The sequence below is a fragment of the Neophocaena asiaeorientalis genome, unplaced genomic scaffold (genome assembly GCF_003031525.2).
Source record: "Neophocaena asiaeorientalis asiaeorientalis breed wild unplaced genomic scaffold, Neophocaena_asiaeorientalis_V1.1 scaffold25, whole genome shotgun sequence".
Classification (NCBI taxonomy): domain Eukaryota; kingdom Metazoa; phylum Chordata; class Mammalia; order Artiodactyla; family Phocoenidae; genus Neophocaena; species Neophocaena asiaeorientalis.
The window spans coordinates 6079250-6104249 of NW_020172492.1; positions in this window are offsets into that span (position 1 = coordinate 6079250).

Genomic DNA, 25000 nt, shown 5'->3' on the forward strand with positions numbered 1-25000 from the left:
CTTCCCTACCAGGAGTAATCTTCATAAATGCAAAGGTATTATTTTTTCTATTTTGTTTACTCATGCATTCCCAAACCCTGGAATAATTTCTGGCACATAGGAGAAATCAAATAAAATATCTCCCTAATGAATTTATGGATTAAAGAAGAGCAATTATACTTCTTCATTACATAGTAGATATTCAGTAAATGTTGGTTGTTATAATAATAATCCTAAAGAACATTCAGAAATGATTTTGCTAATACCTTTTGTGATAAATATTTGATCTAGAGACAAAGGCTTTGCCCAATCTTCTGGTTACTTCTCTTTTCATGTTATTATTATATTCTTAGCAACATTTAGAAATTTTAGGGAAGATACTAATTTTTATATTTTAATAAATAAACGAAAATTTGAAATAATTACTTTTTTAAAAGTTTGGCTGTATTTGAAATCCAAAATAGACTGATGAGTTTTCCAACAGTATTATACTAAATGAAAAAGTTTTTATCATAAGCAAAGTTAAAGAACTGAGAACATCTGCCTTACTATTAATTTCATATTAACATATTAGGCATATTACTTATAGTCCAATTATAAAGTCAATAAAATCACTAAGAGTTAACCTTTCCATTTCTTAGATATGTTGGGAAAGGCATTTTGTATTCAGCAAGTTCTCTCAAATGGCATGGAAAAGAAATCTGATTCACTAAACTGTCGTCACTGATAAGTAATGCCTGAATCTGATAGGATTTTTCTCTCATTATTCTAATCTCAAGACAAAACTTGTAATCTACAGGTATTAATCTCTATCATTCAAAGTGAAATATAACTAAGTCAATTAGGCTTTGAAGTCTTGCATGAGTGTTTGTCTCTGCCTACTTTCAAGCTGAAATTTTAGGTTGCTTCTAAAATGTTACCTCTATTTGAAGCTTAGTTATCAGCAACATCTACATTAAATTTTATAGAATTAATGATTATCAAAATAGCATTGAAGTAGTAATTGCGCATTTTGAATTCAGTGAACAGAATTAAAATATAAGCATTGATGTTGGGATTTGTATGAAATTCATTCTGAAACACCTTATACAGACAGTTATTCTACTGCTCTTTTGTATGTTGTTAAATTCTTCTTATTCTTTTGTGAGCAAATCATACCCAGTAACGAGTCAAAGGGTGCTAAGAGGAGCTATAAATATTGGAATGCTTCATATGACTAATTAAACAAGTATTGACTTTAAGTTGTCATTTTTATTAATTATTAAGGCAATGCCCTTGGAAAAGTGCCATTTTTCCTGCTATTGTTGACACAGAAAATATGAATTACTATAATATTCTCTTAATCTACATCCTGCATTCAGCTCCAACTCAATCCAATTCAATCTAGATAACACCGAAACCCAAGTACAGGTAAATAGTGGGGTTCAACTATTGGAGTCTATATTTACCTTCACTTTAATAATCAATTTTATGAAGGATATTTAGTTAGCTGCTATTTCCCCGTACTGGGCTGTGTGAGATGAAATGTGATAAATCATGATGCTGCACACATTCTAAAATAGTATCAAAAATAAGAACGGATATAACTAAAACTTACATCTAGCTTCCATGTCCTTCCGCAAACATTATTAAAACATTATTTATATTTTTAGGCAGATATACTGAGGTATTTTTTATATAACATAAAATTCATCTATTTTGAGTGTACAATTCAGTAATTTTTATTACCTTTACTTAGTATTTCACCCATCACCATACATTAGAACATTTTTCTCTCTCCAAAAAGATCTCTCACATCCATGTACAGCTGGTCCCCATCTCACCCCCAGCCTCATGCAGCCACTAATCTACTTTCTGTCACTATAAATTTGCTTTATTCAGAACATATCATACAGATAAAATCATATAATATGTGGTCTTTTGTGTATGGTCATTTAACATAACATTTTTGAAGTTCATGGAATATGACAGTACTTTTTTTATCGATGAATAGTATTCCAGTATATAGATAAACCACATTGTATCTCTTCATTCCATCTAGATTGTTACTAGTTTTTGCCTATTATGGTAATGTTTCTATTAACATTCACATACAAGTCTTTGTGTGGACAAAAACTTTCACTTCTGTTGGTTAGACACCTACTAGTCAAAATACTAGGTCATGGGGTAGTTTCATGTTTAACTTTTCTAGAATCTGCCAAACTTATTTTCTAGTGACTTTACCACTTTACATTCCCGCCAGACAATAATATGAGAGTTTCTGTTTTGCCATTTTCTCACCAACGTTTGCCATTGTCTGCCTTATTTATAATAAATATTTTAGTAGAGGTTAAATTGTTATCAAAAGGTAGGTTTAGTTTTCATTTCCCTAATGACTAATTATATTGAGCAACTTTTTATGCTTTTTAGCCATTTGCATATATCGTCTTTGATGAAATGTCTGTTGGACTTTTATTTAAATGAATAAATACTGTTCTTTTTTGTTGTTTGTTTTTATTTCTTATTATTTTTTTAAATTGGAGTATAGTTGCTTTACAATGTTGTGTTAGTTTCTACTGTACAGCAAAGTGCATCAGCTATACGTACATGTATACCCCCTCTTTTTTGGATTTGCTTCTCATTTAGGTCACCACAGAGCAATGAGTAGAGTTGCCTGTGCTATACAGTAGGTTCTCACTAGTTATCTATTTTTTACATAGTCTCAGTAGTGTATACATGTCGATCCCAATCTCCTAATTCATCCCACCTCCTCCTTTCCCCCTTGGTATCCATACATTTGTTCTCTATGTCTGTGTCTCTATTTCTGCTTTGTAAGATTCTCTATACCAATTTTTTCAGGTTCCACATATATGCATTAATATACGATAATTGTTTTTCTCTTTCTGACTTACTTCACTCTGTTTGACAGTCTTTACGTCCATCCATGTCTCTACAAATTTCATTCCTTTTTATGCCTGAGTAATATTCCATTGTATATATGCACCACGTCTTCTTTATCCATTCCTCTGTTGATGGACATTTAGGTTGCTTTCAAGACCTGGCTATTGTAAACAGTGCTTCAGTGAACACTGGGGTGCATATGTCTTTTTGAATTATGGTTTTCTCTGAAATACTGTTCTAATTGTTGTAAGGTTTTGGTTAATTTTCAGAGTTCTGAAAAAGTTCATTTTGATCATCTTCAAGATTTTGTTATTATTAATTTTATGGAGGGGAGAACTTACAGAAGTTCTCACATTACCATTAAAGGAAGTTCTGCCTCTCCCAAACCACACATATTTAGTATTTTTTATAGAGTTCCAAATAATTACAATAACTTATACTTATCTTTTAATACCAGATACTGTTATAAGCACTTCACATATATAAATTTGGTTAATCCTCACAACAGTCCTATGAGCTAGAAAGCATCATTTTCCCTATTTTATGTATGAGAAAATTGAGCCACAGAGAGCTTGAGCAAACTGTCCAATATCAGACAGCTAATAAGTGGGAGAGCCAGATTTTTTTTGGCTACATCATGTCTTAGCTGCAGCACGCAGTATCATTGTTGCGGGATGCAGACTCTCAGTTGTGGCATGCGGGCTTCTTAGGTGCTGCATGCAGACTACTTAGTTGCGGCATGCACGCAGGACCAGGTCTCCAACCAGGGGTCGAACCCAGGCCCCCTGTGCTGGGGGCATACAGTCTTACCTACTGGACCGCCAGGGAAGTCCCAGGATGGCCAGATTTGAAACCAGAAAAGATGCTTCCAGCTTCCATGCAACTGACCGGTATGCATTCTATACCACCATATGCAGCTTTCACACTACCTTCTCAGGCATATAATACTTTGGTCTAATATGATCTTCAGTGTCATCCAGATCACTAGGCCATCAATCTTGCCCTCAATGCCTTTGTTAACGCTTTATTGCATCAACTGCATTCTCTTTGTAAATATTAACTATTCTTACCCATATGCCTTAAAGCCTATTGTTTCTTTAAGGTTTTCCAAACATTGTATGATATAAAGAGAACATTTATTCATAGCAAGCCATATAGCATTATTTAAAAATTACAAAGTTTTAAACTCTGCCTTTCCAACTTTATCATAAGTATATTGAGGACAAGGTGGTATCATATCTCCCCTAGTTTCTAGAAGAAATTTTGCGTTACAGGTTCTGTAAAGATTGGATAAGTGAATAGATATCAATTCTTAAGAAACCACATAGCAATAAAGTGTTTGCTATGTAATCTTACATATTATCTTCATTCACTGATTGAACTCTATTATATGAAAGACACTCTGTTAGGGATACCTTAAAGGCATCTAAATTATACACAGACATTTCTTATATTCTGTTAGTAGCTGAAATATTTTCTAATGCATCTTAATTTTTATTGCTTTATTTCTGTGATCCTAAAAGAGTGGCATAGTACAATAAAAGGGGAAAATAAAGTGCTCTACTTGTATAGCTTATATCTTAAATACAAACCATAATTATATTATTTTTTCGCTATTGTTGTTTTTATTTTAATTTTTTTTACAAGTTAGACATTTCTAATAACTGACTCTAACGTGCAGTCTTTGCATCATTTCTCAGATAAAGCACAGGACAAGAATTAATTTCCCACAGCTTTAATATCTCACATAACATATTAAACACTTATGTTTAGATTTTATTTATTCAACCTCTTAGTCCATCTATTACACTGAAGTCTGAGATATGTGTGAAAAAAGTAGAAAAACAAAAATAGAATGGGAATATTATCCCCTCTATATTTTAAGAAAACTTATGATGAAAATAAACGTATCCTTAAACATATTTCTCTTTTAATTTGATCATTGTTGTTTGGAATCCACTATGTAGTGACTGATTTTCAAGCTATTATGATTTATTTCTTTTCCATCTTTCATTTGTAGGAGTGTGTGGGTGTGATATTAAAACAAGTTATTGTACGTGGAATTCTGGGCAGACAACATTTTATGAAACTGATGTCACCTAAATGAATACCAATGCTTTGGGCAAAATATAAACAAGAAATGTTCTAAAGGGGTATGAGATAGAAAAATTTATATTAAAAATGCTTATATTGACAATCACTTCAACAAGAGGAGGTTAGAACATTTCTAAGCCAGCATGCCCAAACAAGTTTTTGCTGAAATGATTTTCACCATATTCACATCTGGTTCATTTAATGATGTTTGCTACTGTTACACTTTTGGCACTGACATTTTATAGTAGTACACATCTCAACGCAGAATGTCATTTCCTTCTTTTTAAAGGAATCATTTATAACCCTTAAGAGTTGTTGTTGTTTTTGTCCTATTTGCTTTAACTTCACGTCTTAAATTTCTCTAAGCGCTAAAATTTTGCTTTTCATTTTTTTGGAGGTAGAATCTCTAGCTAGCATTACATTGTTTCCCGTTTCTGGTTTGCCATTCTATTTTCAATGTTCATATACCCTGTGAATGTGATTTGTCTCAGCATGAATCATCATACTTATTTCAAAGTCAACTTCCTTTATTTTTCTTTCAAGACTTTCAGTGTTTCTAAGAATCTGCCCAGCAGGGAATAGTATTTTATCCAGGTTCTGTGGTTTGTTGCTTCATCTGACAATTTCTGTTTACACAATGAGTGACATTCAGATGGAGACTGGAAATATTCTCCTAATTTGGGTTGCGTTTTCCACTCTTTTCTTCTTTCAGAGTACAAATAAAAACTTAAATGAGGTTCAAATAACTCTAAAATAATAAGTTAACAGAGGTATGTTAGATCACCAGGTGACGCAGGAGTAAAACTGTTTAAATATAAAACACATGGGAAAATTGCAGAAAAAAATGATAATAGAAAGGCATAGTTTAATTGCATTGATATTACTTTCTAGTATAAACTAAGTCTTCAAAATATAGAATATGAAGGTATACACGAGTCAGTGAGAGTGCCAAAGGAAATGATTTAGAGAGTGATAAACAAATAGCATTTTATAAAGGAAGATAAATTATAGGCGTTAAGTGAAGTTTTAAATAACACAAATGGTTGTTGATAAAACCTTGGTCTCTGTAATTTCGCTATCTCAGGGCTATTTACTGAACTAAGGTAATTGAAATTTTAGTCTTGACTTTGCCTCATTCTAAACAAGTTATTTGAAGAAATATATGTGAATCAAAATGAGCCTTAATCTCTTAATCACATAACGATTACAGTTGTTTTGTATATTGCACCAGTTTTAGCAATAATTAAATGAGAAAATACAAACACATTGAAATGAACAAACATAATTAGATAGATAGATATAGTCATTGCCATTATTATCACAATACTATGACCTTTATCCAAGTTTCTTACCAAGGTCTGTCTGCCTGTTACCTGGTGCACAGGTGGGCAAGACTCCTGGCACCCTTGGCGTATGGTACCAAATCCAGCAGCCTCCATTGAGGTACTCTTGTTCATGGATGGAGGCCAGTTGTTAAAAGCGGAACAAAAAGGAGGCCACCATGATACTAATGTCACTCAGATCTGTTTGTTAATGAGAAAAATTTGGAAAGACATTTGAAGGGGATACATGAGAGCAGATAGAATTTTTTAACCCCTTATTTTATCTCACTGTAAAACAAAAACTCTGAAGCAAGAAAAGGTACTTTCTACCACAGAGCTGACCCCAGCCGTCTCACGTGCTGCGTTTACCTACCCAGCCACCATGGCTGCTGCCGCTGCCGCCCTACATGCTCAGGTGCACTGGTACCCTTCCTCTGATACCACCCAGCAAGGATGGAACTATCGTCAGTTCTGTTATTTCTTCAGTCTTGTCACCACAGCTCGAAGCCCCTGCCGCAATGGGGAGGAAGCCACCCTGAGCTTCCACTGCCCCCAGGTGGCCGGTGCAGAGCTGCTGCTTCCCTCCAAAGACTGTGAGCCTTAAGCCTGACTCAGTGGACTGTTTCCTTCCTCTCCTTTTCCTCAGCCCTGTCCTGCCCCAAAGCCCCTCTCCACGGCCTCACGGCAGGATTCGGGGGGGCTTCTCGCCGGGACATCCAGACCCAGCTCGGAGGTCTCACTGGGACTGAGCAAGGCCTGACCTCCCGTCCAAATTTGCTTCCGCAGCCCCGCCTCAAAGAAATGAGGCGTTTCATTTTGCACGTTTTCCTGGAATGAATGAAGACCCTTAAACTGGTATATCCGTGAGCGTAAAGTTTGTTCTCACGTTCTGTCTGTCACCATAGCTACAAGTCCTGCCCACTAACGGTTCCTCATTCCCGGTCCCTGTCCCCGCATCCCCTCCCCTGCACCCACCCTGCTTCAGTGAGAACCAAGCCCTGCAGCCAGTTCCGCCCGGCGGCTGGCGGCCTCCACCACCCCACACACTTCCAGGCTCAACAGGAAGGACCTCCGAGCCACACAGAGCGTTTTCTTGGTCCTTTCAAACTGGGGTCCTCTGCTTCCTCCCCCTCAGATGGGCCAGCAGCCATTAAGAAAACCCCTTCTCTGCCCAGTTTCTCTTCTCTCTCCAGGGCACACCCCAGCCCTGCCATGGGTCCTCATTCTTTCCAAACTTCAAAAGGTGAAAGTATTTTTGTACCCCGTGTAACAAAGTAGTTTTGCTACATAAAGGATTTTTCGTGTGTGTGTGTGCGATTAATTATTGAAGAGACCTCGTGCGCCCTGTCAGGTAAGTTTAACATTTTAGATTGCGGCATAAAGAAGAAAAGGGTTTCCGTGCTCCAGCAGTGAACCTTAGCGTCAGCCGTTCGTTTAAGAAAAATGAAGGAAAAATTGTGCAATTTTTTCGTTTCGTGAGCGCATCAGTGCATTGCCTTTGGCCGCAGCTGTGGCTGTCTTGCCGTTTTCAGACTTGGGAGACGGGGAAGCTGTTGTAATTGCTGATCCTGTGAGAATGTGAAACTGGATAATGTATGAAATGCAAAATTAAAAAATCATCCAAAGGAAAAAAAAAGAAAAGAAAAATAAGGTACTTTCTAAGAATTAAACAATATATATTTACCTAAGGCTGGTCAAGAAAACAACCTGGACAAAATAAACACAATTAATGTGTAGGAGATGTCTGTCCCATGGGTGCAGACATTGACATCTCTAGATCAGATGTATCCCAATCATGGCGATGACGTCTCTGGCAAAGAGCCTTGATGTCATTAGCATTTAAAATTAATTCCCCTTGCTTGAATCTTCAACTAAGTGCTTTTGATCAACACAAATACTCTAGTCCTATTTCTGACTACTGCCAGGTTTTTAATATTCATCTTCATGAATTTCATCTAGAATGCATATATGAGAAATTTTGGATCAGAGACAGATTTCTTATGAAATACCACACAGTGAATTGTAAGTGTACTGGCTCCTCTTGCCCTAGTGGTTTTGCCTAGTGTGGTGTCATGGGACTAAGGTCAACTGTCCTACAGGAGTAGCCAGATACCCCATAGGCTAAGAATGAGAGATAGGATTTCTTAATGCTTACAAAGGGGAAGAAGGCAGTTGTTCTCCTCTCTTCCTAAAGGGTCTCCTAGGAAACATGAATACCCTGAATTCTAACTCCAACTATTTTGTATACATGTAAAATCTCTCCGAGACCCAGACAGACCCTGGAGTCTCTGGCTTTATGACGTAAATACTGGACAGATATTGTCCCAGTCTTCCTGGCCCCTGGTTTTAACTTAGGTTCCTTCTCCTGGCTGTAACAGAAAGGGACAGAGAAGTTTTATTAACCATTTTGATCAGAGAATTTAACTAAACAAATGGCTACAGATATAAGTTTTAGAGTACGTGAGGCTGTTTCTTGGAAAGAAGCATTCTTTTCTATATAAACATACTATATAAGCTATATAGTATATATGCTTCCTTGGCTCAGAAGCTAGTGCTTTTTGAAGGAGCACAGAAAAATGTAGTGAGGTGTTATTTTCCTAAAATGTTATATTAATAATTTCAGAATATAGGTTTTATATCAATGTCAATGAGTTTTGATAACATAAGTTCCACCTGTTAGAGAAAGAGCCCTCATTCTTGTCAAAAACCAAATATCTGACTTCACGATGGCGAAGCAAAGATACTGCACGGGGAAAATTTATCCATCGTAAATGTCACCTTGTCAAACCAAATAACATACATATCAACTTATAAGTTCTACCACCGGTGGACCTGATTACTATTTAAGACAGAAAACTTTTCCACTTTTTTATTAAATAATTCCGATACATATAGTTGGGTTTTTAAAAATATTAAATAAGTATTATGTTGCATACTTTATATAGATGTTAAACCATCTTATATTAAAAATATGAGAAAATAATAAAATTGTATCTTTATGGCTTCAGGAGGTTTAGTAGATTCGACTAAGCTCTATTTTCAACAAAATTGGCCACTTATGTTACTAGACACTTTTTTAGTGTAAAGAATACAAACATACAGCATTTTTAATTTAAATAATTTTCATTTTTACAATGAAAAAACGTTCAGTATCTTAAATTTTGATGTCTTTTAATGAATTAATTTAGTAATGACACTACTAAGCAATATAAAGTTTAGAAGAAAATAGTATCTATAAGTCTTAGAAATGCAGTAATGGCCAAATTATGTGGAAAATTTGACATAGATCTTCAGGTAGTTTAGATAATTCTCATTTACATATGTTAAGATGAGCAAAAAAAGGCATGTAAAAAAATTATTTTAAGAACATAATTAAACAAAGAACATAGTTAAAGACCATAATTAAACAAAGAGAAGTTATTAATTAGTCTGCAATTGAAATATATATTTGAAGAATTAGGTCAAATTAAATCAAGACACAGTGTAATAAATATTTTAGAAAACATGCCTGTCATGTAGAAATTATTGCTGATGAAGAAAGTTACTTAACTTAAAATTAAAATAAAGCAAAAAATTTAAATAGCTATAGGAAAAAATGAATTTAGCAGATCTGCTAGTTTACATTTTCACGTGTGCCTTGAAGAAGGAAATCTTTATCTTCAGTAGTCATTCCTACCTTGGAAAAGGAAGCAGGGAAGACAAATATGTCTACATCAGTCAAACTGATAAAAAGTCAAGCTGTGAAGTTTAAATTGGAAGAAGCTAAACATATTTCTTTTTTTATTGATCGTGAAATTGAAGTCAACTTTTCTTTTAAAAAATTAGACTCAGTAAATATGTTGAAGTCATAACCTAGATCTATACATTTTCTGAAACTCTTAAAATGGACGAAACTCACGGAAAATCCATATTCAGCTTTTTACCAAAAGAGGATTTTCTCACAATATGAGAAAAGCATCTGCATACTGAAGAAGATAAGCCATTCATCTGTTATTGTGATTTCTGCTCTCATATTTTCTATGGTATGTTGAGTTGCAACTAGCTTTCTATGGCTTTTGTTTATTTTGCTTATGTTTTGGTTTGTTTTGTTTACAGTATAGTGGCATACATCACAAATTAATTTGTAACTAAAACATATCACTGTCACTCTTTAGAACAGTGAGGTTAGAGGATGCTAAAAGCTTCTGAGAGAGACAGGTTCAGGGATAATAATTCTATAAAAGCATGTGAAGCAGAAGCCATAAGATTTCTCAAAACAGTGTTAAATGCTAGAATAAAATATAGCAACATCTTCAAATTTCTGAGGAAACATGATTTCCAGCCAGAATTACCTATACAGCAAATGTATTAATCAAACATGGACATAAAAATATTTTTAAGCCTAAAACAACTTAGAAAATTACTCTTATGTATACTTTCTTAGGACACAGTTTGAAAAAAAAATAATAAACAAGAACACAGGAAATACTGTCTACAGCACTGTAGAGATATCAAGTGAAGTATAAGATTAGAAATCTTACCTGTGATCAAAGTGCATCTATCTGTAGAATGTGCTGTAGAACATCTATCCTATACTATAAAGGACTCCAGGAAGTAATGCTTATGGAACTAAAGGTTTTTGTTTTTTTAATTTTTTTTTTTACATCTTTATTGGAGTATAATTGCTTTACAATGGTGTGTTAGTTTCTGTTTTATAACAAAGTGAATCAGTTATACATATACATATGGTCCCATATCTCTTCCCTCTTGCGTCTCCCACTAAAGGGGTTTTTAAATAGGTTTCTATTTAAAATATATAGCTCACTTCCTTTCTGGTTTGTGATTTGTGACCAATTTGATTATATATTCTTTTGATTGGCCTACAGAGACATTAAAAATTTCATTGAAAAGTTTGATCTACCAAATTTCGTTGGCATGTAGTTGCTGATTTTGCATAGCTTTTTTCTTTAATAATATTGACAAAATGACAGGTATAGGGACTAGTCATGGTCATGGCTGTCTACCATTTTGAAATAACTTGTCAAATATTTGGGTATATTTTCATGTCACAATTTTCCATCCTTCTATGTGTGTATAAAAAACTCACGTTTCTGGTCATCCTTTAGCTAAAACAAATGCAAACTATCTAGATTTTCATAACTGCACATGTTTATGAAAGGGTAAGGTTTGGAATGTAAGGTAAGCAGACAAACTTTGGACAGAACTTCCATTATTTTGCTGGATAAGAGTAGTGAAAGTGACAATAATAGCAAATACCCAGTAGTTATAAAGTTGAGACTTTTTTTAACATCTTTATTGGAGTATAATTGCTTTACAGTGTTGTGTTAGTGTATATATGTCAATGCAATTCTCTCACTTCATCCCAGCTTCCCCTTCCCCCCTACCCCCGTGTCCTCAAGTCCATTCTCTATGTCTGTGTCTTTATTCCTGCCCTGTCACTAGGTTCATCGGTACCTTTTTTTAGATTCCATATATGTGTGTTAGCATCTGGTTTTTGTTTTTCTCTTTCTGACTTACTTCACTCTGTATGACAGACTCTAGGTCCATTCACCTCATTACAAATATAAAGTTGAGACTTTTAATAAACATATTTTCTGTAGGTTAATATTAAAATGGTAGAATGATAAAATTAAAACATGAATACGAGTCAATCCCAGAGGTGGTTGAATGTTCCAGAAAAATTATCTCTTGGCTTAGGTCCTTAGCCATTGTAATAATCTTTCCATATATTTACAGTGAAGTAATATTGCTCAAATCCACTCTTTCCTTATACAAGTGGCTGCTGAAATATCACATACAAGTTTAGACTTATACTGCTATTTAATAGCTTCTCAAATAGAATAAAATAATTGAAAATTAATAATTTGTACAGATTTTATTTATGCTGTACTTATTTAAATTTAAAGAGCTAAAATATAATTCGTTTAGAGTAGTGATTTTTACCTCTATTTCTGAAAGTTTATCTGCAAATTACTGTCAGAGAAATAATGCCTGAGAATATCCGTAGACTTTTAATAAAATAGATATTCACTAGAACATTGTTTTATTGAATGACTCACCACAAAATCTTGAGATCATAAAGCAAGCCAGCAATACTATTATGTATGGCAAGGACAACAAAAATAATACTTGATATACTTGACAGGACTCTCTAAATTTGAGGATTATATTTATTTGAAGAAGGTGTGCTTTTAAACGGCAACAGAAATCTAAAAGCATGAATAAACAAATTCTGCTACAACAGATGAAGTGCTTTTTTTTCTTCTGCTTTTCAGTGGAAATTCCCATAGGGAATAAAGCAGAGGGCATTTCATTTCTAGGTCAGATCTCTCTGTTCAGTAGGCCTGGAGACTTGCCATAGTGTGGATTCCCACTTCATCTAGAGACGGGACTTTATGGAGGACTGAAGGGAAACCAACCCAGTCAGGTAATCAACTGGGAGCAATGAATTTCTTGAGATATAAATGCTATGTTGTGCTCTAATTCTAGTCTTTCCATCCATTACCGCCCTCCCCTTTTGCTGGAACAATTCTCAAAATATGAATGATTATCTTTTCAGCTGTAGAGTGTACATTTACTCCAAGAAAGTTTTCTTTTGGCTTAACATGTGTTTGTGGTGATACACAAAGGAGGGAGGTGTTGCCACTTCCAGGTATGGAAACCCATTTCTCTGTCTTGACAGTGTAAGAACTGAGGTATATAGGGATCCCAGCAAGGATCCCAGATTCTCATCACAGACGATCATAAACCACACTGATCAAGTCTGGGAATGTTGCTGCACAGTGCAAAGCTTCCTTAGGTAACTCACAGTATGAACTCTAATAGTGAGTGTAAACAACTTAAATATTGAACCTATTGGATTTTGTTATATATGCTAGCAATCTCTCTTTTTTTTTTTAAAGAAGATGTTGGGGGTAGGAGTTTATTAATTTATTTATTTTTGTTGTGTTGGGTCTTCGTTTCTGTGCGAGGGCTTTCTCTAGTTGTGGCAAGCGGGGGCCACTCTTCATCGCGGTGCGCCGGCCTCTCACTATCGCGGCCTCTCTTTTTGCGGAGCACAGGCTCCAGACGCGCAGGCTCAGTAGCTGTGGCTCACGGGCCCAGTTGCTCCGCGGCATGTGGGATCCTCCCAGACCAGGGCTCGAGCCCGTGTCCCCTGCATTAGCAGGCAGATTCTCAACCACTGCACCACCAGGGAAGCCCTGCTAGCAATCTTTACACAGAGCCAGGATAGGTGTCAAGAAAACCTAAGTTTATGCATTCTCATTTCCTTTTAATATATAGGAGATAAAAAAGAAAGGGCTAACTTATTTATTTATTTATTGTCAATCATGTTAGAAAAAGAAGATTCTTTTTACTAATAAATTTCTTCCTCAATCCTTTTACAATAGGTCTTTGGGGAGGCTAGAGATGATATACCATGAAAAAATAATAACAGCAACATCTTCACAACAATCTTGAAAACACCAATAGCATACTGAATCTCAAAAGTTACACCCTTTGATGAAGGTAAGCATGTAGTAACATAATTCCATCAATTATTTTATGCAAATTTGGTCACATTAGTGATCCCAACAATATTGATTGTATGTTTTTCAGAAAGTACTAAGATCAGTTCCCAATAAAAAAGGCATTGGAGTGCTTCATTGGTACAGATTAGATTTTAAAATAAAACAGTACATATAAAGTAACCTGGTTGTACTTTGGAATTTTGAGAGTTAGTATATTTGAAAACTTGATTGTTGATAAATGCTTGCAAAAAAATCACAACTCAACTGAAACAAGTTGTTTTGCTTTAAAAAATAGATTTAAAAGAATCATTTTAAAGAAAAATTAAATAGATTGATGTTTCTTTGATTTTCAAACAACCCATTTAGACTAGATATGCTTCTTACATTATTAGTGGTACAAATGTTCTTCTACATTGTTTGCAATAGTCATCTTATTTATCACCTCATTGAAGTTTTATTAAAAGTTTCAGTTTGATGCATTTTATCTCTCTAAACTCACATAAAAAGGCTTCAGAAGTTCAGAATAATTCAGCACTGGGGAAAATGATCAGGGTAAATTGCACTGGATTTGGAAGTCTTCCCAGAGATAAAAATAAATGACTGATAGCCAGTTAGGAAACGTCAGCTGAAAAGAAAGTACAAACGCAGATGATAACCGATAAAGGTTTTTGCAATTGTTTTAACAAGTGTGAGAAAGACACAGAAAATAGAATCTATCTAATAACATTAATTTTTAATTAATATGTGTATGCATACCTAAAATGCTAAAAGAAAATCTAATATTTTTTTCTGGATCTATATATCCTAGGGTACTCAGACCTTCCAATTCTTGAGGATTTCCAGTTTACCTTAGTGACAAAACTTACCACTTTAAAATCTGATCTCTTAAAGGCTGTTAAAATACTTCAGCAAATTTTGTTGTTGTAAGGAAATCAGAAGACCTCATTCAAACAAAATTTCTTCTGTGGCCAGCTATGGCTATTTATTATCTGAGGAGAAAGAAAAGAAATGAAGACCATGGTTCCTATCTTTCAAGAGATTACAGCTGATTGAAGAAGATAAAACAATGATCTGTTTATGATTCTTTTTAATGCATGGGTGTTTATGTAGGTATGAAATATTACTTGGGAGCAGAGAGCACAGGGGAACACTCCCTGTCTGTGGGCGGTGGGGCAGAGAGAGTAGGTGGTCCAAAAAAGCTCTTTAATTTTATTTTCTGATTACCACAAATCTAGAAACTTTAAAACAACATCTGTTTAGTATCTCAGAGTTGTGTACATTAGGGATCTGGGTGGCCTCAACAGGACTAAACTCTTAATTGGAGATTCTGGAAAATAATTTATCAACTAGCTCATTCAGTTAGTTTGTGAAATTCAGTTGTTTGTGGTTGTAGGACTGAGGACTTCTTTCTCTTGCTGGCTGTGAGCTGGGAAATACTCTCAGGGCTTACATGCTGATTGCAGTTTCCTGCTTTGAGCTTTCTTACGTGATCTGTCACATTACAGCTGCAGCAGGAGGCCTCACGGCAAATTTCCCCCAGGCTTCCAATATCTGACTTCCTGTCTGCAACCAGCTAGAGAAAACTTTGCTTTTAAGGGGCTCATATGAATAGGTTGGGCCTAATTGTATAATCTTCCTATCTTAAGGTTAACTGTTTAAAAAGCTTAAATATAACTGCAAAATCCTTTTTTCCTTGTAACACGATATAATCATGGTAGGATCAAAAGGAAATGGAGATCATGGAGGCCCTCTTAGAATTCTTCTTAAAACAGAGCCCAAAATGGGGAGATAGAGACACAAGAGTAGAATCAAGATCTGAAGCGATTAAGTCAAAGCATTATCCAAAATTGCTGAAAAACTCCCACTCACAGATTTTAAAAGCGAGAAATATAAATGAAAAGAAAACAAATAGGCACATGTCTTAGTCTGTTCAGGATACTATATCAAATCACCATAGCCTAGGCAGCTTATAAACAGCAGAAATTTACTGCTCCCAGTTCTGGAGGCTGAAGTCCAAATCAGAGTGTCAGTCAGAATGGGTGGGGTTTGGTGGAGACCCTCTTTCAGGTTTAGGCTGCTGACTTCTCATTGTATCTCAGATGGCTTTCTCAGGCCTCTTTTATAAGATCATGATTCCCATTCACCAGGGCTCCACTCTCATGACTTAAGCACATTCCAAAGGTCCCACCTCCTAATACCATCAATTTAGGAGTTAGGATTCCAACATATGATTTTTGGGGGGACACCAACATTCAGACTATAGGACTGAAATATAAATTGAAAGAAAACAACAAATAGGTGCATAGTAAAAGTGGTGAAAATTAGTAAAATGGCTGGAGAAAAAAATTCAAAGGAAGCAATTAAAGGAGACGGATTACTTCAATGGGACAAGATTAAGATTTCAAACTCAGAAAAAAAAAAGAAGTGGGGAGCGGAAGCTGAAAGAAAAATGGACTGGTACTGTAAAACTGCTATAAGAAAATCCTTAAAACACCTGCCTACTTGGAATTCTATATCCAGCAAACTATCATTAAAAAGATATATATAATTAATCCCCCACATAGATTGTCTATACGAAGTGTGTATAGTAATAGCAATATTTTATAATTGTATGTGTATTAATTACTATTTATAATACTATAAATAATAATGTATAGAAATAGTAAAAATCATTTAATATTTAAGTTAGCACACTGCGGAGGGTCTTAGTACCCACAAGTGACTGATGGAGGACTTAAAGGTGCATCAGGACAGGCAGGACATTTGCACCTTCTAGTTTGTCATCTCTCCTATCAGCCTCCAGGGTGAAGGCTGTCTGTTACCTGGGGTTCACACAGGAGTCTCGTAGGCTGTGGGAAGATTTGCAGAATAGCAGAAAATTAGGACCTCTGCAGGCCGTATTGATCTGGGGCCCCCTGAGATGGAAGCAGCTGAGGAAGTTGGGCACAACTTTCAGGACTCAGAGAGATGGGTATTACAAAACATACTGGAAGTACTCCAATAGTTTAACAACCAATAACTTTGTATTCATGAGCAGTTTTATTATCATGAATATGCTAATAGTTGTAGCCACTTTTATTGAATATTTATATTCCTGGCACTGCTTAAACACTTCATTTGTATTATGTCATTATATGTTAAGTCTATGAGATATACACTTTCATTATCCTCATTTTTACAGAAACAAAACTGATAGCCTAGTTCTGAATCTAGAGCCTATACTCTTAACCAATACATTGCACTACAGAAAAAAAAAATATGTAGCATTGTTTGCCATGTTTAAAATGTCCTAAAATAGTAGAGGTCAGATGACTTATGGTACATACTTAATATGGAAAATTGCAGCTATTTGAATGAGGCAGACCTATATGTACCCACACGGAAACATACTTTCCATGTATTTATCGCTAAGTGAAAAAAATAAAGCAAGATGTAGAACGGGATGTATTGAAAATAACTAGATACGTATATGAAAAATATATATGTAAATTCATAGCAAAATTTCTGGAAGGATACACTGGTTACCTGAGGGAGGGTGAGTAGGATGCCGAGACTGGGTGGGAGGAGACAGTAGAAAATAGGGAAAGGGAAATTGAGAAATCTTTATGTATTTGTGTTGGCTTAAAAAAACCCCACATATTTTCCTGTTTAATATTGTAATAAAAACATAAGAAAGAAAAAATGATGTTGATATTTTTGCTTATTAATAGAAAATCACTTATTTTGAAATAAAGCATGAGATAATCATACCTTGAGGTATTTATTTGTGAGGAAACTGAGCCTGTTTATGAAATCATAACAGGTATATTTCTGTTCTCTGTGGCCACAGGCAGGAGAGAACACGCAGTCTGTTAATAACTCGCTTATAAACTCACCTTCCTGGAGTGTCACCCACTATGCCAATCCCCATAGATTGCTTCCCAAAATTTTTATTAAGTATTCTGATATCTTTGTATAATTTTAAGTATAAATGACTTACCCCTGCCCAAGAGGAAGCTCTCTATGCATTTATAAATAATACCTTTGGAAGTAGATAAAAATAAAGGAACTTTTTATGGTAAGAAGGTGTCAGAGGGTAAGGTAGAGAACATGGTCAAGAAAAGCAAATAACTATTATGCATACTTGCATGTATGTTCATAAACTTGTTTAATATAACTTATTAAGATGTGCATGATAACTTTTCAGATAACACATTGGTGCAATTTCAGATTTCATGATTGATCACACAAGCTTTATGTAGTTCCAGTTGCTGACTGATCTGAGAATATAATTTGATCAAGTAGAGAAAAGAAAAGGGGAAGAACTTACAGATAACGGAAATGGAATTCACTGAAGGTGTGCAATAGTGATGACACTGACACTTTATATTTTGAGGGATGAAACTTTAGTTATTATGGAGCCTTAATAACACTCACTTCTACTCTCACGGATATTGGATATAATGAAATTCTATATTTAGCAGCATTTCTTCACAGTGGTGTGTGGAACAAGAAAGAGAATGTGTGTAGGTAAAAAATAATCATAAAGAGAGCATCATTTTAAAAAATGATGGTTAACAGTTTTACAAAATAGGTCAGGCAAGATTTAAATGTATTCAGTAGTTTGGAAAGACCTAAAAAGGACCTGAAAGTTTCATTGTGACGGAAACTGACTGGCAATTAGAAATGCTGAAATGATTCTTGGCCTTCATATCTGTTCAAATCTCTTTTAAGTGTGAAATTTTTTTTTAAGAAATTGAAGTTTCTAATGAAAAGAGAGAAGAGAGGAAATGCTGAGAAATTCTCTGGTTTTTATTACACTCTTGCTATATTTATTTTTTAAGACAAACATCTCAGTGTTTTTAAACTTGCAAAGGAACGCCTTATGTTCTTCACAAATTAACTCTCTGAAATTGCTTTCCATCAAAATCCTCTACGTTTATGAAAAGTTATCAAACTAAAATGCAAAGTGGAGCTGTGATGCTAGTTTGATGGCAGTCTATGTGACATCTAGATTGGTTATTTTTTCCCCTTATTAAGTTTTAGATGTAAGTGTTTTTAAAGTGTAATACCATACAATTTAGTAAACAAATTAAAAATTTTTGATGATGTATTTATTTGAATCAAAATCTACAAAATATAAAAAGTCATATCTACCCTGTGACCTTCAGTGGACAGGTTACCTATTGTCCTAACTAGACACCTTGCATCTTTCACTAACTTAAAAGTCCTTCAAAGCAACACCTAGTGGACTTATACAGTAAAATTTCAGTAATTATTTCACAAATTTTGGTTTGGGAAAGGACTTCAGTGATTATTAAGATGCACCTACTGTTACGCTCATGAGAAAATTGAGAATCAGAAAGTTTAAATGATTGCTCAAAGGGTTATTAGTTTTAGAACCTATAATTATCCACTTTCTATCCTAATACATAACTGCTTCTCAAACAGGGGTTTGTGGAGCATGTGGTCATGCAGACGCACTCAAGGAATTCACTGATATCTTATTGAATGTTTTAGTCTTCCTCAGCCTGAATTTGTTCTACTTCAAGTGATCCCTATCCTATTTTAATACATGCCAATAAATGGCAACTTTATTTGCCAGGTGCTTAGGCTAAAAATTGTGGAGTCATTCTTTACTCCCTCTTACTTAATACCACACGAATTGTCCACTGTAAAATTCTATGATCTATACCAGGGGCCAGCAAGCTCTTTCCGTAAAAGCCAAGACGGTAAAGGTTCAGTCTTTGTATGTAATGTGATAATTGTCACAAGTACTTAACTCTGCTGTTACAGTGTGAAAGCAGGCATAAATAGACAACATGTAAAAGAATGGGTGTAGCTGTGTTCCAATACAATTTTATTTACAAAACAGACATTGACCATGATTTCAATCAAGGTCTGTAGCTTGCCAGCTCCTTTGACAACCTTCCAAAGGTATCCAGAATATGAAAACCTCTTCTGAATATGTCCACTTCTATCACCCTCATATTTCAATGCAAGCACTACAATGTTACCCCATCTGGTCTTTCTGAACCCCACAATTTCAAGTCCATTGCAAGATCTTTATAAAACTACATTTTGATTCAGTTTTTGAATAGATGAAAAATTCTTGTTACTTACAAAGAAAAAAGTAGAAAAATGTATATGCAGTGGAATGTCTCTACCTATATTTCTTTCTCTATCTTGCAAGCAGATACTCCTCTCATGGCTATGTGTATCCTTTCAGGTGATAAATCAACTATTCCAATAAAATTAAAAAAAAATCATTCCTGGCTAAAGCTTTGAGCTGGCATTTTTTATTTACCATGGATCCTGATGTCTCAGATTGTGCTTCTCACATGGGAGCCTTTTTTCATCTACTGGACTTGGTGCTTTCTAAGTCTCAAACTGAGGAGATGAATGAGGGTCCTCTCAGAAAGAAGACCCTTACTTCTGAATCGTGAGACTCTAACCCTCTCTTCCTCCACCCATTTCTTCTGAGCATCCTCCTTTTGCTCTAGGCCTCCAGAAACAAAATTATTTAAATTCTTTTTCTGCAAGTTGAGGCTTAAGTTATCCAGCAGAAAGACCTAGATTGACCCTTCCAAAGACAGTCACGGTCTTCAGATACACAAAATATTATCTAGACTCCCTGAGGATATGAAAGCATTTCTCCTTAAAATCATAAATTTCCTTCTAGAAAATCACTCCCATAGACTGATTAAAGAATTTCTGGCAAAAGCCACCAAAAATTAAGATCACGGTTGAACTTCTGTGCCATAGTGCCCCACGGTTTTCTAATCCACATTTCACGTGCACAGTGATTATTCTGGACTATCTCCCTCTATTCAGAATCTTAGAACAGACAATTTGATAGCTTTTAAAAGCTTTCATAAAGTGCTAACTCTATAAAGTGCTTACTTTCTTGAAATAAAAATAAGTCTTAACTCATGTACACGAATGAAAAATACTTATTGAAACCATCAGTTATTCTAAATTTTTTGAAACACTTGAACTGCTTTATGTTTCAAATGAGCTAAAGACATTTACAACATCTTTTTCCAAAGTGCATTTTTACAAACAAAGTATCACTTTGGGTTTTAGGAATGTTTGTGTGAGTTCAATTTAAATTAGAGAATCAGAGAGGTAAAGACCACTGTGTCACACAATGAACTACAACTGAAATTTATAATTTAATTAAGAAGCACAAGATTCTTTTATGAAATGATCCTCTTCCTTTTAAATATAAGAATTCAAAACCATAGATTGAATGTTTGCTCAATAAAATGAGATTAGTGGATGAGTAGAACTCATTAAATAGCTGTGGAAATGTGAAGGTGTGTTGAGTTTTCTGTTTTTCCTGTAACTGATATTACTCCTGTTAATAAATAAATCAACGTATTTCAAAGTAAATCTTAATAAAAAGGTTACATAAAAGATATACGCATTTTAATTTTGGGCCTACATATTTAGCAGTGTAACAGGATAATATTGTCCACTGTGATTTACCTAGATTATGAGGCAATTTTTTTCTTGCTTTGGCCCACTGAAATATGGTATAATAATAGACTCCTCTTATTGGAGTTGACTCACTGGAAAGGTGTTTATGGAACTCCAGAGTGCAAGCCACAGACATGATAATTAATATTAATATCTCATCTTTAGCTTGTATTCTGAAAGTTCTAATGCCTATTTTCTGTGACTGTGTGTACATATGCTTGTAAGTATATATAAATATATGAATATGTGATATATATACAAATATAATAAATGCATAGGTGGATATAACACTGAATCTTCTTTGAGACCATTAAGACTAATCTCCTTGATTCCACCAGACACCAAACATAACCAGTAGACCAGGAATCCTATATCACCCCTCATCATGGAAATGCCATTGTCCCTTAAGATCTGTGTGTCCCTTTTTTTTTTCTGTCATTTGCCCGTCAGCTGATGTAAGCTGCTCTCTGGCTTTTGAATTTTGTTCATTATGCTTTCAGGGAATCACAGTTGTTCATATGTAAACATGTCATATTCTAAATCTCTTCTTTGAACATTTCCCCTGCCTTCTTGGTGGAAATGAAACTAAGATTTCCCTCAGGACGCTGCTCCCTTTGCTGTCCTCAAGTGACGGTTGTTCTTTTACATTTCCTACATATTACAGGTCTTGGAGGTAGAGTTGGTAACGCTTAGGTGCCTCATTGTTGTTTTCAGAATATTCTCATCTCTACTCACTATATTACCCCAGTCATATGTTTCATGACACCAGATTATATCATTCACTACCCTTTTTTTTGCTGTCATATACACAGGAATACATAACTCTAACTCTGGTTGTTCCTGGCAAGACCTCTGTCCCTCCTCCCTTCCCGACAATACTGTCAGTCTTATCACCACCATTTTCCAGCTCATTATCCATCATTCATAGCTGTTAGCACCTGGCTGTCATGCACTCGAACATTAATATTGCCTTAAGTTTTGATTATTTAATAATCCATGTAAAAAACTCATCTAATAACTTTGCTACTCAGTTTTTGACCTCCATCCCTCCAGTCATCATATTCTTTATCTACTTCAGTTGTTAATTATCTCAGATAATCCTATCCTTTATTACCAACATCTTTAACGTCTGTAGTCACAATTTTAGGTATTCTGCTTTGCAGCAACAATTTCTATCTTGTCTTTCCATATTAACTTCCTATCTCCTATTTCCACCACCTATAACCATTTATCAACCATGCCATTACTTCCCTGAATTATTTTAAATCATTATTCAAATGCCATGTTCTCAGTGAGGCTTTCTTTGGCTACCCAGTAACAACATTGCAACTGCCTCTTTGCTTTGAGCTCCCCACCTTTCTTGTCAGTTTTCCTTTCAGCCAGAGCATAAATGGTGGGTGTACTATGAAACTGATGGTACTTAACATTTCAAGTCACCCATTGGCATAGCCCCTTCTTAGCTCTTCTAACTAATTTTGTATTTATAACTTTTTATTATTTCTTTAAAAGTACCATCAAACTGTACATAAAATACAAATATAAATACATATATATGTACAAGTACACATATATACATATTTATGTATATATATACAAAGACACAACAAAAGTAGATCGTCTCCTTCTTATAACTTATCAACACCAACTATATATATTACTTTCTTATTTGTTCATGTAAATACTGCCTATTTTCCCTGAGTAGAATGTAAGCTTCACAATGGCAGGTATTTTTGTCTGCTTTGGTCACTGCTATTTCCCCAGTCTCAAAAAGGGTAACTGGAATATGGTAAATATTTGTTGAATTAATTATGTCATCTTTTTTATTCTTGCTCACCTCTATTGTAAATATTGCTGGTATTTTAGTTATTAAATGAAGACACAACTGCAACTCTGATAAACTGAGAAGCCAAAAAGGAGATAAATGCCAAGTTCCTAAACTGACAAAATAAGAAACTTGTAATGCTAACACATATATATGGAATCTAAGGAAAAACAAAAAAGGTCATGAAGAACCTAGGGGTAAGACGGGAATAAAGACACAAAGACACAGACCTACTAGAGAATGGACTTGAGGATATGGGGAGCGGGAAAGGTAAGCTGTGACAAAGTGAAAGAGTGGTATGGACATATATACACTACCAAACGTAAAATAGATAGCTAGTGGGAAGCAGCCGCAAAGCACAGGGACAGCTCAGTGCTTTGTGACCACCTAGAGGGGTGGGATAGGGAGGGTGGGAGGGAGACGCAAGAGGGAAGAGATATGGGAACATATGTATATGTATAGCTGATTCACTTTGTTATAAAGCAGAAACTAACACACCATTGTAAAGCAATTATACTCCAAAAAAGATGTTAAAAAAAAAAAGACATAGAATGTAAATAGCTTATGGAGCAGATCTGCCAAGAACGCAGAACTAAAAGGTGCAACTGCTTTAAAGAAAGGAGAAAATTATTTACGTTTAAAAAAGGCAAAGCAAAGAACATGTTGTAGAGTTGACTGTTCTCAGTGCAAAGGCAAAGTAGCAATCTGAGCTTGGTTGCTTGGCAACGAAACTGAGGAATCCATATAAGTGGAGAAAGTTCAAGGCAGTTGCACAGAGGGCAGAATTATACTTCATTCAGAGTCAATTCTAATTAAACAAAGTAGTACAATATAAAAATGTCATATATTTCCCCATAGTTCCTGAAGATAGTACATGTACATTATGACAGTTTGTACAAAAGATGAGACTACAATGTCTTTTTTTCTTTTTAAGTTTCACTGTATGACATCATTAGGAGAACTCATGAAGCAATATGGAAATACACATTTCCCTCAGCTTGAAATGACGATTACAGTTGTTGAAGTATATCAAATTGACAATAAGAGAATAAGAGATTTTCCCGGAAACTATACCCCATTCATTTAAAATCAAATGCTCCCTCAGTGGATTGATAAAGCTACAGGTGATATGCCTTTGCTCCAACTTCAAAGGATCATCAAGAGTGAGTTTTAAGGCTCTAGGCTAGGAGATGTGTTTTTCATAAAGAGATAAACCATCCAGTGATTAGAAAGAGAGGAAACAATAAATTTTCACTATAACATATGTATCTGCTGAAATGTCTGTTTCTTTTTTTAAAATCACTTCTCAAGTTCATTTTATTTTTCTGTTTACATAAACGATGGGATAGTGATTTCAAATAATTTACCAGTTTTGAAGAATCTCAGAGTAGGGTTGGAACTTTAATTAGCCATTAAAGTACTAGAATATTTTGGACACGCATAAATGCGAGGTAGAAGAGAATTTAGATTAAGAGAAAGAGAGCACAATCTCAGATATGAAGTGATATAAGGAACAATGAATAAATTATTTTGGCCAAGATAAATGTGTACAAAAGCATATGCAGAAAAATATAGCTGAAATTCTGATTGTCATGAGAACAAAGAAAGATTGTAATGACAATGTAGTCTACAGAGTTTGGATGTGATGCCATAGGCTGGGAGAAATTATTGAGAATGTTTGAACAAGGATGTTAAATGGTAAAATCTGTGCTTCAAAAATATAAGCCTGTCAGATGGATAAATGCTAAACTTGAAATCAGAGAGCGTAAAGGCAAAAAGATCAGTTAGGAAACTATAATAAGACTCCATAAGAATAATTAAGTCCAGAGTGAAAAAGAGGGAAATGGGTATAAAGAGAATTGGAGTGAATTTACATGGCTGGTTCCTCCCCAACTTCCCTGCTTTAGTTCAAATGACATCTTAAAGGTCTT